At 48.5% G+C, this 15,217-nt stretch overlaps 1 protein-coding gene across 2 annotated transcripts in view; it reads left to right on the forward strand.

The window, feature by feature from the left end:
• SEZ6 (seizure related 6 homolog) overlaps positions 1–15,217 on the forward strand; it is a 707,842-nt gene that overhangs the window by 559,630 nt on the left and 132,995 nt on the right. The gene's annotated exons all lie outside the window — the stretch shown is intronic.

Consider the following 15,217-nt stretch of genomic DNA (forward strand, 5'->3'; position numbering starts at 1 on the left):
AGGAAAAGATCTGGACACGTCGAGATCTTTCCTTGCTTCCATTGGAGAATTTCAATCTGGAACGCAGAAAGCCGGAGAAGAGTAAAAAGGAGGAGGAGGAAAAGCGGCGGTATCTGCTGATTGGCTCCAAGCTTTTTCTATGTTGGCTAGTGTGATTGGCGAGAAGTCACTGTCTTACTGTTCAGCCTTGTTTTGTTACCTGGATGGGATTGGGGAGGCCTATAGAGTGTATGAAGGTGGGGGCATTAGAGACCCCTTCACCAAGTTTTGGGGGTGAATGAGAAGGAGGAAGTTTTTAGGTAGGTGGCCCTTTAAGGGGGGATGTACGTCGGTGACACGAGGGGCATAGAGGTCAGGAGGAGTTGAAGAGGAGGAGCCTTTAGTATCAGCCAGTGGCCGGAGATGAGGAGAGCTCACTCCGGCATGAGGAAGCATCAGAAGAGGTACCCCTGAGTGCTGCTGCGCTTGCCTGCATTGAGATGAATGAGGAGGCTTTAATTCAACAGCTTCGGGCTGCTGCAGAGGATTTTGGCGGTGACTGGCTGCAGGAGCAGGTGCGGGCAGTGCTATGAGTGGGGCAGCTGGCAGATCCTGGGACTGCGGGCCCGCGACGTGGCTCTCGGCGCTCGCAAGCTCCAGACCGGCTGAGCACTGACTCCGGTCCCAGCGGCGCCTCAGAAGCTCCAGCGGGGACCCTCGGGTGTGGGGTTCCCAGAGGAATTCTACCCGGCGGTCAGGGTCTGGTACTGGGGAGGGGCTTGTTTTCTGGTCCCCTCTTCAGGTCCTACAAGGCAGCAGCAGAGTGGATTTAGTGGCTGGGGCTCCTGCTGAGGTTGCGGGCAGGAGTGCGGCCTGGCGTGGAAACAGTGCTGTGTTGGGGGGGGGCTGGCACCAGCCGGTCTGCTCCCTTACCCTATGATGATGGCCCAAGTACGTCTATGTTCCAGGAGGCGGCACTCACTGTCGGTGGCGCATGATGATGAGAGATCTGTGCCCCCTGCTGGGCCTGCGCCGCTGGAGAGCATGGTGGTGCTCCTGGGCAGTTGTAGGCCTGTTTTGCCCCAGGATGGTTTAGCATCCGAGGTCTACTCTGAGGAGGAATCTCTGCTGGAGGAGCAGCCTTCCTCTGCGGCCCATTCGGTTTCTGGCTGTTCGAGATCCGTGACAGATGGTGCGGTGCAGCTGGTGGCGGGTCTTCTTCTACTCGGATGTCTGAGGCTGGCGGTTCTCGGGAACAGACATCAGGATCTGCAGCTGCCGGGGCATTGATTGGAGAGTGAACTACGGGGGGGGGGGTCTGCTGGGAAAGGGGGTGTTGGGGTTGGGGATGATGTTGTCCGTGCTTTACTAATGCAATTGTTGGGGATTTTGTCGCAGGGTGATGGTGGGGGGTGGGGTGTCGGGGAGCTCTCCTTTGCCAATGTGGGAAGCAGTGAAGGGGCTGGTGCCAGGTCCAGTAGCAGTAGGGGCGGTGGCTGGCAGTAGTGGCGGGGCCTGTTTTAGTGGATGGGGGGAGTGTTGGCGAGGGATTGCCAGCGGTTTCTTCCAAGGAGAAGGCAGAGGATGAGGTTCGCCCGGCGGATACAGCTACAAGCGAAGTATATGTGTGCTTTGAGGGGCTGCTGGGGGCTCATCTGCAGCCGGAAGTTAAGGAAAAGATCTGGAAGGATGAATACGTTGAGATCTTTTCCTTGCTTCCATTGGAGAATTTCAATCTGGATCGTAGAAAGCCAGAGGAGAGTAAAAAGGAGGAAGAGGAAAAGCAGCGGTATCGGTTGATACCGCTGACTTTTTCAAATTGGCTCCAAGCTTTTCCTATGTTGGCGAGTGTGATTGGCGAGAAGTCGCTGTCTCACTGTTCGGCCTTGTTTTGTTACCTGGATGGGATTGGAGAGGCCTATAGAATGTATGGGGGTGTGGCCTGGCTGCGGTACGATGAACAGTTTAGGCAGTGGAAGGCGGTGCGGCCGTCTCTACGGTGGGACCATAAGGACATTGGGCTATGGATGCTCCTTATTGCCGCTCCACAGGGTGGTTCTCAGCCATTTTCGGGGTCAGTCGGCTGGGCTACCGCAGCAGATCAGCCGACTGATATGCGGAGGGGCTGCTGCTGGAAGTTAAATGAGGGCCAGTGCAGATCTGTGGCTTAATGCTGTTTTAAGCATGAATGCTCCAGATGAAGGTGGGCTCAAAGCTACACTAAGTGCTTCAAGTGGGGCAAGGGACACTCTAATGAGGCTTCGCAGTCCCGAAGCAACTCCGGTGAAGGTGGGCGAGATGCAGTGGTTTCTCAGCCAGTATCCAAACAGGGTGGGAGCTGAGTTGTTGTTGGCTGGTTTCTCGGAGGGGTTTCGGATACCTAGTTCAGCGGTGACGTCAGAGTTGCGGGTTAGGAATTTGTTATCTGCCTATCGGTATCTGCAGGTTGTGATGGAAAATTTGGGTAAGGAAGTAGTGCTGGGGCTCAGGTCCATTTCGGGACCCTCCTTTGTTGGATTTGGTGGTTTCCCCATTGGGGTGGTTCCAAAGAAGGAGCCGGGGAAATTTCGGCTTATCCATCATCTCTCGCATCCGGCTGGATCGTTGGTGAATGATGGGATTGCTGAAGGGGCATGTTCAGTGACTTACACGTCTTTTGATGCTGCGGTCAGGTGGGTGCAGAAGTTTGGTCAGGGTGCCCTCCTGGCTTAAACTGATGTTGAGTCAGCGTTTCTTTTGTTGCCGGTGCATCTGGAGAGTTTACGGTTGTTGGGGATTCATTGGAGGGGTTTGTATTATGTGGATTATTGTTTACTGATAGGTTGTTCTATTTCTTGTGCGTCTCTGTACTTCATTACCTTGATGATTTTTTGTTTGCTGGTCCTCCGGGATCTCCTGTGTGCTTGGTTATTTTACATACTGTGGAGGCGGTGGCTCGCCGTTCCATTGGCTCCAGACAAGTCTGTGGGTCCGGCGACAGTAGTTAAGTATTTGGGCATTGTTATCCATTCAGATCAGATGGAGTGTCGTCTTCCAGAGGACAAGTTGTTGGAATTGAGGGGGTGCGTGGCGAGGTGTCGCCGGTGCAGGAAGGCCCAGCTGCGAGATGCCGATGGGGACGTTTTTTTGCAGGAGGTTGGGGTTGGCTACAGCAGGGGTTTTGGTGCCTCACCATTATGTTCGCTTGAATTCGGAGGTACAGGAAGACTTGGAGGTTTGGGATTCCTTTTTGGCTTTGTATAATGGTAGGTCATTGTGGTTGTCTGCATGGGTGGATGATGGGGAGCTGGAATTGTTCACCGACGCTTCGGGTTCGGTGGGTTTTGGGGCATACTTTCAGGGATAGTGGAGCACCAGGGAGTGGCCCGAGTCATGGTGCGCAGCTGGGTTACTGTCAAATTTAGTTCTCCTTGGGCTGTTCCCAATAGTACTGGTAACAAAGATTTGGGGGGAAAGGTTGAGGGATAGGAGGGTGTGCTTCCGGTGCGACAACATGGGGGTGGTGCAGGCCATTAACTGTCAGTCATGCAGCTCTCTGCCAGTGTCGCGTTTGCTGCGTAGGTTGGTGTTGAGGGGTTTTGTTCTCAATTCTCATTTTGTTGCTGTGCATGTGCCTTGGGTGTGGAACTCTGTTGCTGATTCTCCGCCGTGAGTTGGAGGGGGAACCACGGGAGTTCCTTCGGAGAGATGGTATCCACTTGAATGCCATCGGCATTGACTTGTGATCGTTGGCATTACAGGAGGGTGTGGAGAAGGCCATTCAGGTGTGGAGGGATGGAAGTGGGTGAGGTGTCAAACACTTCCAATCTGTGGCAGATAAAAGGGGTCCTTGGTGGGATTAATTGAGGACAATGGCAGAGTTCGGTTTAGAGGAACGGTGTTGACAGCTGTTGGGCACACAGCTGAATCGGCCTCCTGGTGGTGTGTCGGGGCCCCAGGAGTTGTTGGGAGCAGGCACTAATGCTTGTGGGTGCCCCTTGGTCAGGTGAATGTGGCCAGGGGTAAATGGATAGTGCCTAGGTTGGTGAAGACAATGTTTTGAATAAATGTTGGTTTATGTAATACTGTTACATATGTGTAAATATTGTTAATAAATGGGCCTGACCGGACCATTTTCACCACAATATGTGTAAGGTTTTCTGTGGGAAAAATGGTGGGTGGTGGAACGAGCGATGGTCTGGTCAGGGTTTAACCCCTTAAGGACTCAGCGTTTTTCCATTTTTGCATTTTCATTTTTTCCTTCTCACCTTCTAAAAATCATAACGCTTTCAATTTTGCACATAAAATTCCATATGATGGCTTATTTTTTGAGCCACCAATTCTACTTTGCAGTGACATTAGTCATTTTACCAAAAAATCCCAGGCGAAACGGAAAAAAAATTCATTGTGCGACAAAATGGAAGAAAAAATTTTGGGGGCTTCCGTTTCTACGCAGTGCATTTTTCGATAAAAATGACACCTTGTCTTTATTCTGTAGGTCAATATGGTTAAAATGATACCCTACTTATATAGGTTTTATTTTTTTCGTACTTCTGACTACATGCAGGAAAATGTATACATTTAAAATTGTCATCTTCTGACCCCTATAACTTTTTTTCCGCGTACGGGCCGGTATGAGGGCTAATTTTTTGCACCGTGTTCTGAAGTTTTTATTGGTACCATTTTTGCATTGATCTGACTTTTTGTTCGCTTTTTATTAATTTTTTTTATTATATAAAAAGTGACCAAAAATACGCTATTTTGGACTTTGGAATTTTTTTGCGCGTACGCCATTGTCCAATTTCCAATAATAACAAAAGGACAAAAAAAATTGTGTTCCTCACTTAGCAAAAAAATATACCTGAGGTTACTGGTGCTGCCTACACCCAAATAGGCCAGAAATTTGTACAAAGATAATAATATGATTGATATATATATATATATATATATATATTATACAAATTATATGGGACCAGTCCTCAAAGGTATACTACAAGATAAGAAGATAGTTAGATCCAGTACAATGAAATTTTGGCTACTGAAGAAAAGACCCGAGATCTTGAAACGCCTTTAGCCTGGTTTTACTTACCTCCATATTGTGCAAAGGACATTTACTGCAAATATTATCCATTCTATTGCTTAACCACTCGCAACAACTGGAACCCCCCTATTACAATACCACTTTTACAGCCCAGGTACTGAAAAGACTCAAACACAAGTGGATGCCGGCATCACAGCGCATCCACATGATCTGATAAAATTCAGCCACGGACATCACTATCTCTGAGGCCGGCTGCCATCCGTGCCACACCGTAGCCACAACACCTTTCAGAGATCATCACGTTTACCACTTTTACCACACAGAGCTCCCCAGCCATGACTGCCCAGTGCATCCTCCAACAGTCACCCCTAGCATCAGGCTGGATGCCAGTCCATGCCAGCCCGCATCCGACACTGAACTAAGGAGCCCCCAGACCGAATAGGGAGGAGAGTGGTGCGGTGCACCAATAATACCTTTAATTTCTATCATCATCTTTTAAATGTTACTATGTTACTCCAGTGGAACTAATATAGTGAACTATAGCCAACTTTGCACTAGCAGACTTTGCATTATTTTTATACTTTTTTTTTTTAGACCATTTTTAGACCTATCTTATCCCTAATAATTTTATCTCCACCTGAATTATTTAAGCTTATTTATTATACCTTGAACTAATAGTGGGGCATATATACTATATTGGCTTGCTATAATTGTTTCCTAATGTACCTATAGCTACAATAATTATCTGGAGCCTTCGCAAGGGCCCTGCGCTAGACTTCAGTTATTCTTTGTAATACATTGCATTTTATTTAAAAAACACTCATATTTCATTGTACTGGATCTAACTATCTTCTTATCTTGTATACCTTTGAGGACTGGTCACATATAATTTGTGTATATATATATATATATATATATATATATATATATATATCATATTATTATTTTTGTACCAATAATAGCAAAAGGTTGCTAAACAGCACACTTTGCCTTAGGCAAGATCTCCAACTGGGGTAATTGACATCTTCACTTCTCCTTTCCCCCCTCCCTTGCACTGACATTAACTGCATACTGGCTTCTTAAAGATTTATTGGAAGAGAGATACATAGTAGATGTAATGAAACATTCTTGATAGAAAAAGAGAATAGAGAGGGAATCAAGATGTGCCCCATCCACAGGTGACTATTCGAAAGAAAGTATGCAGGTATAGAATCTGAATAAATAAATATATTCACTTTATAGAAATCTCAAGGGCTAGAGGTGAAGGGAAGCTTAAGAGGTAAAACAAAGCTGTATTTCACAGTTATTGTACGTTCACACTATGGAATTCCCATTGAATTCCACAGGCGGAATTACGCGAGCCGAATTCCGCAGTGTGAACTTAACATTAGTGTGAACGGGTCTCCGCGAGACCCATTCACACTGCGAATTTTAAGCAGCAGACAATTCCGTCGCTGAAACTGTTCCGCGCAAAGAAAGAACATTCCGCGAGCACTGCATAGCCGTCAATGGTGACGGCTCAGTGCCCCGTGGCTCTAGCGCCAAAGTATTTTCGGCGACGGCCGCCAGACGGAATGTCCACTCGCTGAATTCAGCGAGTGGAGATTCTGCAGTGTGAACGAACCCTTAAGAAGAAAAAAATACATAAAAAATATATTTTCTTTATTATGCATCATGAAAAAATCTGAAGAATTAAATGATAGTTACTGCAATTATTAAGGGGGGGGGGATTTGTCAGAGTTTACAACAGCCTGAGCCACTGTCTAAAAGCTGGTGCAATCTTATACTGCCTTGTGTTAATTTACACTTTCCAATAAGCCATGAAAGTCTTCCCCATTGTGTCTTCTAAGTTTATAAAATAAATGTGGATTATAAAGGTTTCCCCAGTGTTTCCTAAATTAGTACTAAAGGAACCCCAACAGGCCCTGGATTTCCATAGGGAAAATGATGCTAATATTGAGTTAGTTTGATTACATCACATACACAACATTAATGAAATCATCAGTACATAGTCTATTGGGATTCTTTGAAGAGATATATTCATTTAGAAGGAAGGGCTGCCCATCTCCCTTCAGCCTTCTTCTGGAAGTCGAAAGAAGCCGAGCCAGCTATTTTATAAAATTTGCATGATGTACACAGCTCCCAATAAAGTCAGTCGGGGTAATGCAAATTGCATAAAACTTGGCTCCACTGTATTCATAACCATAAGCAGAACGGAGAAGATGCCAGGAATCTCTTCTTTAGATGCAGTGGAAGCCTACACACCCCTTTGAAAATACCAGGTTCTTGTGATGTTAAAGAATGAAACAAAGATAAATTATACCAGAACTTTTTCCACCTTTAAAGGATATGTCTCATACTTAAAACTACAGAAATTTTTTTAGATCACAAAGTTTTAGATAGCAACAGGTCTGACCTCTGGGACCCCCGTGATCTCCTGTATGGAGTCATGGCTGTCCCCGCAAGCGGCGCATCACGACCCCTGCTCCAAAGCTTGGGCCCCACGCTCCCTCCACATATCTCTATGGGAGAGAGTTCAACTATCTTCGGGCTCTCCCATAGAGATATTTAGAGGAGATGTGGCGGCCCCTGCTTTGGGCGTGAATCATGACGCTCCACTCTTGGGGAGAGGCGGGGCTCCATACAGGAGATAGCAAGGTGGCCTCATTGGTCAGACCCTTCTCGTAAAGTTCAGCTGTTCTAGTAGGATTTTACATTTGCTTAGTTGCATCTCCTTGTACTGCAGAGAGATTCCAAAGCATCAGAGGGATCTCATTGTTGAAACATATCGGTTAGAAGAAAGGTACATGTTACGATCACAGCAGGTGGTGGATCCTCTGGTCCTGTGTGGATGATGACATGAGGTATGCCAGGGAGCGGAGTCTAAGGTGCCTGCCGCAAAGCAGAATGGTCTTGCTGCGGCAGGCGGCACCCAGGTCACTCCCCTTGGCACGACTCGTCCACACAGGTAGCTGTGATGAAGCGTGGTACAGATGGATAAGGACTAGACGTGGTCAGGATAGATGAAGGTCAGGGCAGACAGCACAGTAGCAGAGCAAGGTCACAGAACAAGGATCAGGTACACAGATAAGCAGGAACACAGGAACACAGTAGCTTTCTCTCAGGAACTAGGGCAACAAAGATCCGGCCCAGGGCAGGGGGAGGTGCACACAATTATAGGGAAGGAACAGGTGAAGACACTAATTAGGGCATACTGGCCCTTTAAATCACAGAGTTCCGGCGCGTTCATGCCCTAGGAGGCGGGGTCATGCGCGCCAGGACTGAGAACACGGAAGACCAGGGAGGTGAGTGACAGGCTGGAACTCGCATGCGGGGACATGGGAGGAGAGAGCTCATGGCCAGTGTGTCTGCCCAGAGCGCGGATGTTACAGTACAAAATTATTTCCAAAGCACCCTATATACCATGAAACACAGTAAAGACAGTTGTCAAGAAGGGGAGGAAATATGGAACAACAGAGACATTACCAAGAACTGAACGTCCCTTCAAAATTGATGAAAAGATAAGAAAAGACAATAAGAAACTTCAGGAATTTCTGGCAAGTACTGGCTGTGTGCTACATGTGAAAATAATTGTATTCTTCATATGAAAGGGCTATGGGGTAGGGTGGCAAGGCAGAAGCCATTTATTACAAAGAGAACATCCAAGCCTGTCTAAAGTTTGCAAAAACAAACATCATGTTATCTGAAAGCAGAAGGAAAAATGTATCATGGTCTTAGGAAATTTTTTGGACATAATTTCAAAAGGTATGTTTGGCACAAAAACAACACTGCACATCACCCAACGAACACCATACCCAAAGTGAATAATTCAACATCATCTTCTGTATCATTTTCTAAGTTTTACTTAAAATGCCTCCCACACACATTAGAAAAAAGTTCGCAAAATCTGCTGATTTTAGCAGGACAAGCCCACTGTGTAGTGTGTATCGGGTCCATTCAGCTCTCCCCAGAAAGATGATGTGGTAGAAGAGAAGGAAGAGGCATGTTTAACTGCCTTGTTCTGCCATCCCTAAAGAAGTCTGGCAGCAGCTTTCCCTTCCTCTCTATGTTCAGAGCATATGAACACTTTGGAGAAGCTTAAAGGAAAACTGTCAGCCTGTTCACTTATATACTGGGTTATAATGTGGGTGAACAAGAGTCCTTACTTAAATATGTCCAGTAGGTCCTGAGATATGTCCCACAGAAATCTACTGCTTAATTCAGTGAATCCCACAGTGGGGGAGGGGCTTCACAGGGGGCAGAGCTTAGTGACTCCACTTCACTAGGATGTGGAGTCACAGACAATGAATATGTAAACTGATGCTGATGAAGCCTCGCCCCTCGAAGCCCCGCCCCCAATGCACGATTCACTGAATTCCGCAGTGGATCTTCTGGGGGACATATCTCAGGACCTACTGGACATATTTAAGTAAGTGACCCCTCGTTGGACTCCTTTTCACCCCTACTATAATCCAATGTATACGGTTTAGTGTGGGTGAACAGCTTGACAGTTTTACTTTAACATTCATTTGTATGGAACTATCTGGAAAGACAGCTATCACATGTGTATGGGTATATGTATTCTTTTATCTAAACCCTACACACTCTGTATAATTGGTCGAGTTGGCATTTTCTGTGTGTTGAGTAACAGGAAGTGGTGAACAACAGGTACCAGCAACAAAAAGGATCAGTGAATCCAGGAATGGATTTCTAGCTGCTGCCTCTGTAGCATGAGCAGGGATGAAGAAGCATAGAGCTCATAAGACACATAATTCAGGACAGACAGGATAAGTAAACTGTATGTGTCTATCGGTGACAGGTACAATCTAAGGCACCTCCATCCATGCATGTAAAAGAGATAATCTATAGTGATTTACATCAGTTCTGTAGCTATTGCTGTGCTTCGATCATGGTGGTGGATTTTTACACCCATCGTAGAACAAAACCAATTTTCATTCTCCTGAAAGATGATCTTAGACAATTTCAGACTTTGCTCCACTTTATTTTCATACAATCTAAATATTCTTGTTAAAGTGAACCTGTCAGCAGGAAAAAAGGGATGTAAATAAGCACATGGCTAGGGCGTACCATTTTTATCTCCATTGTCCAGTGCCAAAATATAAGCCTTTTTGTTAATATGTAAAGGAGGCTCAAAAGCCCAGGAAGCATTCCCCACAGCACAGCAAGATTCCAGGAAAGTCCAGCCTATTTTCAAAATTAGATGATACTAAGAAGTGGCTGGATAGAACTTGACTAATGAGGATTTTCAGTATATAGACACTGTGATTGTTTACTTAGTTGGATTTGCTATTTCAACCTTTAAACCCTATAACACAGGGCGATTATCGGCCAAACAGGTCAGTATCACCCTGTGTAATGGGGCCAGTTATCAGCTAATCAGGTCATTTTGACCTTTTAGGAAATTATTGCCTGTCACTCGTACAGCTTCCAGTGTAATAGGTGATGTGTGGCCAATGTCTGCAACAATAGGCCACGCAAATGATCCAGTGATTCTTCTTGCAGCCTTCCGAGATTGCTCTTCATTTACTACAGAGCATCAAGTCATCTAATAGGGCCCTTCGTGTAGGATCAGTCAAGTGGCCAACAAGGGAGTGACTACTAAAGGAAATTTGAGACATTTTACATATAGTACCTACCCCGAAAATAGGCCCTAGCCGGATTATCGGGGTGGGCTGCAATATAAGCCCTACCCCGATAATAAGACCTAGACCAGTGGTCTCCAACCTGCGGACCTCCAGATGTTGCAAATGTTTGCAACATCTGGAGGTCCGCAGGTTGAAGACCACTGACCTAGACAATGCCCGGGCTGCAAATATTAAAAAGCAATCTTTAACTTACCTTCGTCCTCCGTTCCCCCCGTTGCTAAGGAACCGGCCTCGCTGTCCTCCGCTGTTCTCGCTCGCCGGCCGGCTTCTTACATGACAGTCGGCTCAGCCTATCATCAGCCGAGGCGGGACATTGCTGCGGCCGGTGATAGGCTGAAGGCTCTGAGACGTCACAACACCACAAAGCAGCAAGAACAGCGGAGGGACCATGAGGCCGGTGCCTTAGCAACGGGGGAATGGAGGACGAAGGTAAGTTAAAGATTGCTTTTTAATATTTGCAGCCCGGGCACAGGAATAGAGACAGTGCAGTGGCTGATAATTATTTGGCAGGGGGGGAGAGAAGCTGCGCTCACGGGTGACAAATGATCAGTACCCCGATGTGGGGATTGTGGGGTGCAGCGCTGGGCTGATAAACCAGCAGGGGTGGGGGGGTTAGGGACGTTGGGGGGCATTTACACCCACCCCATTATCATCATGTGATATGCACAGCTCGCGCATATCACATGATGATAATGGGGGGGGGGGGTAAATACTGTGGAACCGCCATGTTGCTGTCACGATGCCGGCTGGCAGGAGGTGGATCCTCTGTGCCAGAGAGGGATTGGCGTGGACCGTGCTAGTGGACCGGTTCTAAGTCACTACTGGTGTTCACCAGAGCCCGCCGCAAAGCGGGATGGTCTTGCTGCGGCGGTAGTGACCAGGTCGTATCCACTAGCAACGGCTCAACCTCTCTGACTGCTGAAGATAGGCGCGGTACAAGGGAGTAGACAAAGCAAGGTCGGACGTAGCAGAAGGTCGGGGCAGGCAGCAAGAATCGTAGTCAATAAGGCAATAGCAGGAGGTCAAGTACACAGTATGGACAAACACAGTAACGCTTTCACTAGGCTCTAAGGCAACAAGATCCGGCAGGGGAGTGCAGGGACAGAGAACAGATATAGTCTGGGAGCAGGTGGAAGCCAATTAAGCTAATTGGGCCAGGCACCAATCATTGGTGCACTGGCCCTTTAAGTCTCAAGGAGCTGGCGCGCGCGCGCCCTAGAGAGCGGAGCCGCGTGCGCCAGCACATGACAGCAGGGGACCGGGACGGGTAAGTGACCTGGGATGCGACTCGCGAGCGGGCGCGTCCCGCTGTGCGAATCGCATCCCCGACGGCCATGACAGTGCAGCGCTCCCGGTCAGCGGGACCGACCGGGGCGCTGCGGAGAGAGAGACGCCGTAAGCGCTCCGGGGAGGAGCGGGGACCCGGAGCGCTAGGCGTAACAGTACCCCCCCCCCCCTTAGGTCTCCCCTTCTCTTTGTCCGGTAACTGCCTCCCCTGGGATGAGGACACCGGGAAAGAATGGAGGGTTTCCTCAACGGCAGGCAGTACAGCAGGAGTGGGAATGGGGAGGGAGGGCAGAGGGCGAGGCCTGGCACGGGGCAGTGTGACACCAGGACGGGGGCCATGGGGAGGCACCGAGGCTTGCCTGACTGGACTGGGAGGGGGGGAGAGGCACTTCTTATGGCAGGCAGAGTCCATAAAGACCTTAGGGAGACCGGTTACAGGGGGAACCACAGGGTCACGGCAGGGAGTACTGGGAACCGGTTTAAGGCAGTCCTTGAAACAAGAGGAACCCCAGCTCTTGATCTCCCCTGTGGACCAATCCAGGGTTGGGGAATGGTGTTGAAGCCAGGGTAGTCCAAGGAGAATTTCGGAAGTGCAATTGGAGAGGACCAAAAACTCAATTTTTTCGTGATGAGGTCCGATGCACATTAGGAGGGGCTCCGTGCGGTAACGCACGGTGCAATCCAACCTGACTCCGTTGACCGCGGAAATGTAGAGTGGCTTGACGAGACGGGTCACCGGGATGCGGAATTTATTCACCAAGGAATCCAGAATAAAATTCCCAGAGGCACCGGAGTCCAGGCAGGCCACGGCTGAGAGGGAGGAGTTGGCTGAAGGAGAAATCCGTACGGGCACCGTGAGACGTGGAGAAGCCGACTTAGCATCAAGAGACGCCACACCCACGAGAGCTGGGTGCGAGCGTGCGTTTCCCAGACGTGGAGGACGGATAGGGCAGTCCACCAAGAAATGTTCGGTACTGGCACAGTACAGACAAAGATTTTCTTCCCTACGGCGATTCCTCTCTTCCTGGGTCAGGCGAGACCGATCCACTTGCATGGCCTCCTCGGCGGGAGGCCTAAGCGTAGATTGCAACGGAGACTGTGGGAGAGGTGCCCAGAGATCTAAGTCTTTTTCCTGGCGGAGCTCTTGATGTCTCTCAGAAAAACGCATGTCAATGCGAGTGGCTAGATAAATGAGTTCATGCAGGTTAGCAGGAATTTCTCGTGCGGCCAGAACATCTTTAATGTTGCTGGATAGGCCTTTTTTAAATGTCGCGCAGAGGGCCTCATTATTCCAGGATAGTTCAGAAGCAAGAGTACGGAATTGTATGGCGTACTCGCCAACGGAAGAATTACCCTGGACCAGGTTCAGCAAGGCAGTCTCAGCAGAAGAGGCTCGGGCAGGTTCCTCAAAGACACTTCGAATTTCCGAGAAGAAGGAGTGTACAGAGGCAGTGACGGGGTCATTGCGGTCCCAGAGCGGTGTGGCCCAAGACAGAGCTTTCCCAGACAGAAGGCTGACTACGAAAGCCACCTTAGACCTTTCAGTAGGAAACTGGTCCGACATCATCTCCAAGTGCAGGGAACATTGTGAAAGAAAGCCACGGCAAAACTTAGAGTCCCCATCAAATTTGTCCGGCAGGGACAAGCGGAGGCTAGGAGTGGCCACTCGCTGCGGAAGAGGTGCAGGAGCTGGCGGAGGAGATGGTTGTTGCTGCTGTAGCTGAGACTGAAATTGCTGTAGCTGTGACTGAAGCTGCTGTAGCTGCGACTGGAGTTGCTGTGTCATGGTGGTCAAGTACGACAGCTGGTGATCTTGTTGGGCGATCTGTCGGGCTTGCTGGGCGACCAGTGTAGTGAGGTCGGCGACAACTGGCAGAGGAACTTCAGCGGGATCCATGGCCGGATCTACTGTCACGATGACGGCTGGCAGGAGGTGGATCCTCTGTGCCAGAGAGGGATTGGCGTGGACCGTGCTAGTGGACCGGTTCTAAGTCACTACTGGTGTTCACCAGAGCCCGCCGCAAAGCGGGATGGTCTTGCTGCGGCGGTAGCAGTATTAATGCTGAAGATAGGCGCGGTACAAGGGAGTAGACAAAGCAAGGTCGGACGTAGCAGAAGGTCGGGGCAGGCAGCAAGAATCGTAGTCAATAAGGCAATAGCAGGAGGTCAAGTACACAGTATGGACAAACACAGTAACGCTTTCACTAGGCTCTAAGGCAACAAGATCCGGCAGGGGAGTGCAGGGACAGAGAACAGATATAGTCTGGGAGCAGGTGGAAGCCAATTAAGCTAATTGGGCCAGGCACCAATCATTGGTGTACTGGCCCTTTAAGTCTCAGGGAGCTGGCGCGCGCGCGCCCTAGAGAGCGGAGCCGCGCGCGCCAGCACATGACAGCAGGGGACCGGGACGGGTAAGTGACCTAGGATGCGACTCGAGAGCGGGCGCGTCCCGCTGTGCGAATCGCATCCCCGACGGCCATGACAGTGCAGCGCTCCCGGTCAGCGGGACCGACCGGGGCGCTGCGGAGAGAGAGACGCCGTAAGCGCTCCGGGGAGGAGCGGGGACCCGGAGCGCTAGGCGTAACAGTTGCTCAATGTGCATACCATAAATAAATAAGCCCTACCCTGAAAATTAGCCCTAGTGTGTTTTTTGGGGCTAAAATTTATATAAGACCCGGTCCTATTTTCGGAGAAACACGGTATGAATAGATTTCTTTCAGAAAAATGTAACTTTATTACTTTCTGGGCCTTCTTTACACCATCAAAGACACTAGGGTCCATATTACACCACAACACCCAGTGACTTGAAGATCTAAGCCGACCGTCCATAACCATAAAAACTGATGCTGATGTAAAACTGAGGTAGTACAACTGAAGGAAAGTCTAGCCTTGATGCCATAATACATGCACCAATATATTCCTATTGAACAGCTGGGTAAAATGTTATCTTGTGTTTTATACAGTAGGTTCTACCATGATGATAATGTTTTGTATCTTGACAATGTGCTTTGGGACTGACGTTTTACATTTCTGTTTAGTAGTTTTTACCATGATCCTGGATAGATTGTTTCTGTTAAATGAAAAGTGGTCGGTCTGTATAGTACATTGAAGGGATTTTCCAGTTACAGGATTTACTCATAAGTCATTTACGCATTTAAGTTGTGGGGTATATTCACACACAACAGATTTGCTGCAGAAGTATTTGCAACTGTCCCATTCATCTGAAAGACTGGTACGAAAACATTTATTGAATGGGACAGATTTT

The sequence above is a fragment of the Hyla sarda genome, chromosome 2, assembly GCF_029499605.1.
Source record: "Hyla sarda isolate aHylSar1 chromosome 2, aHylSar1.hap1, whole genome shotgun sequence".
NCBI classification, from domain to species: domain Eukaryota; kingdom Metazoa; phylum Chordata; class Amphibia; order Anura; family Hylidae; genus Hyla; species Hyla sarda.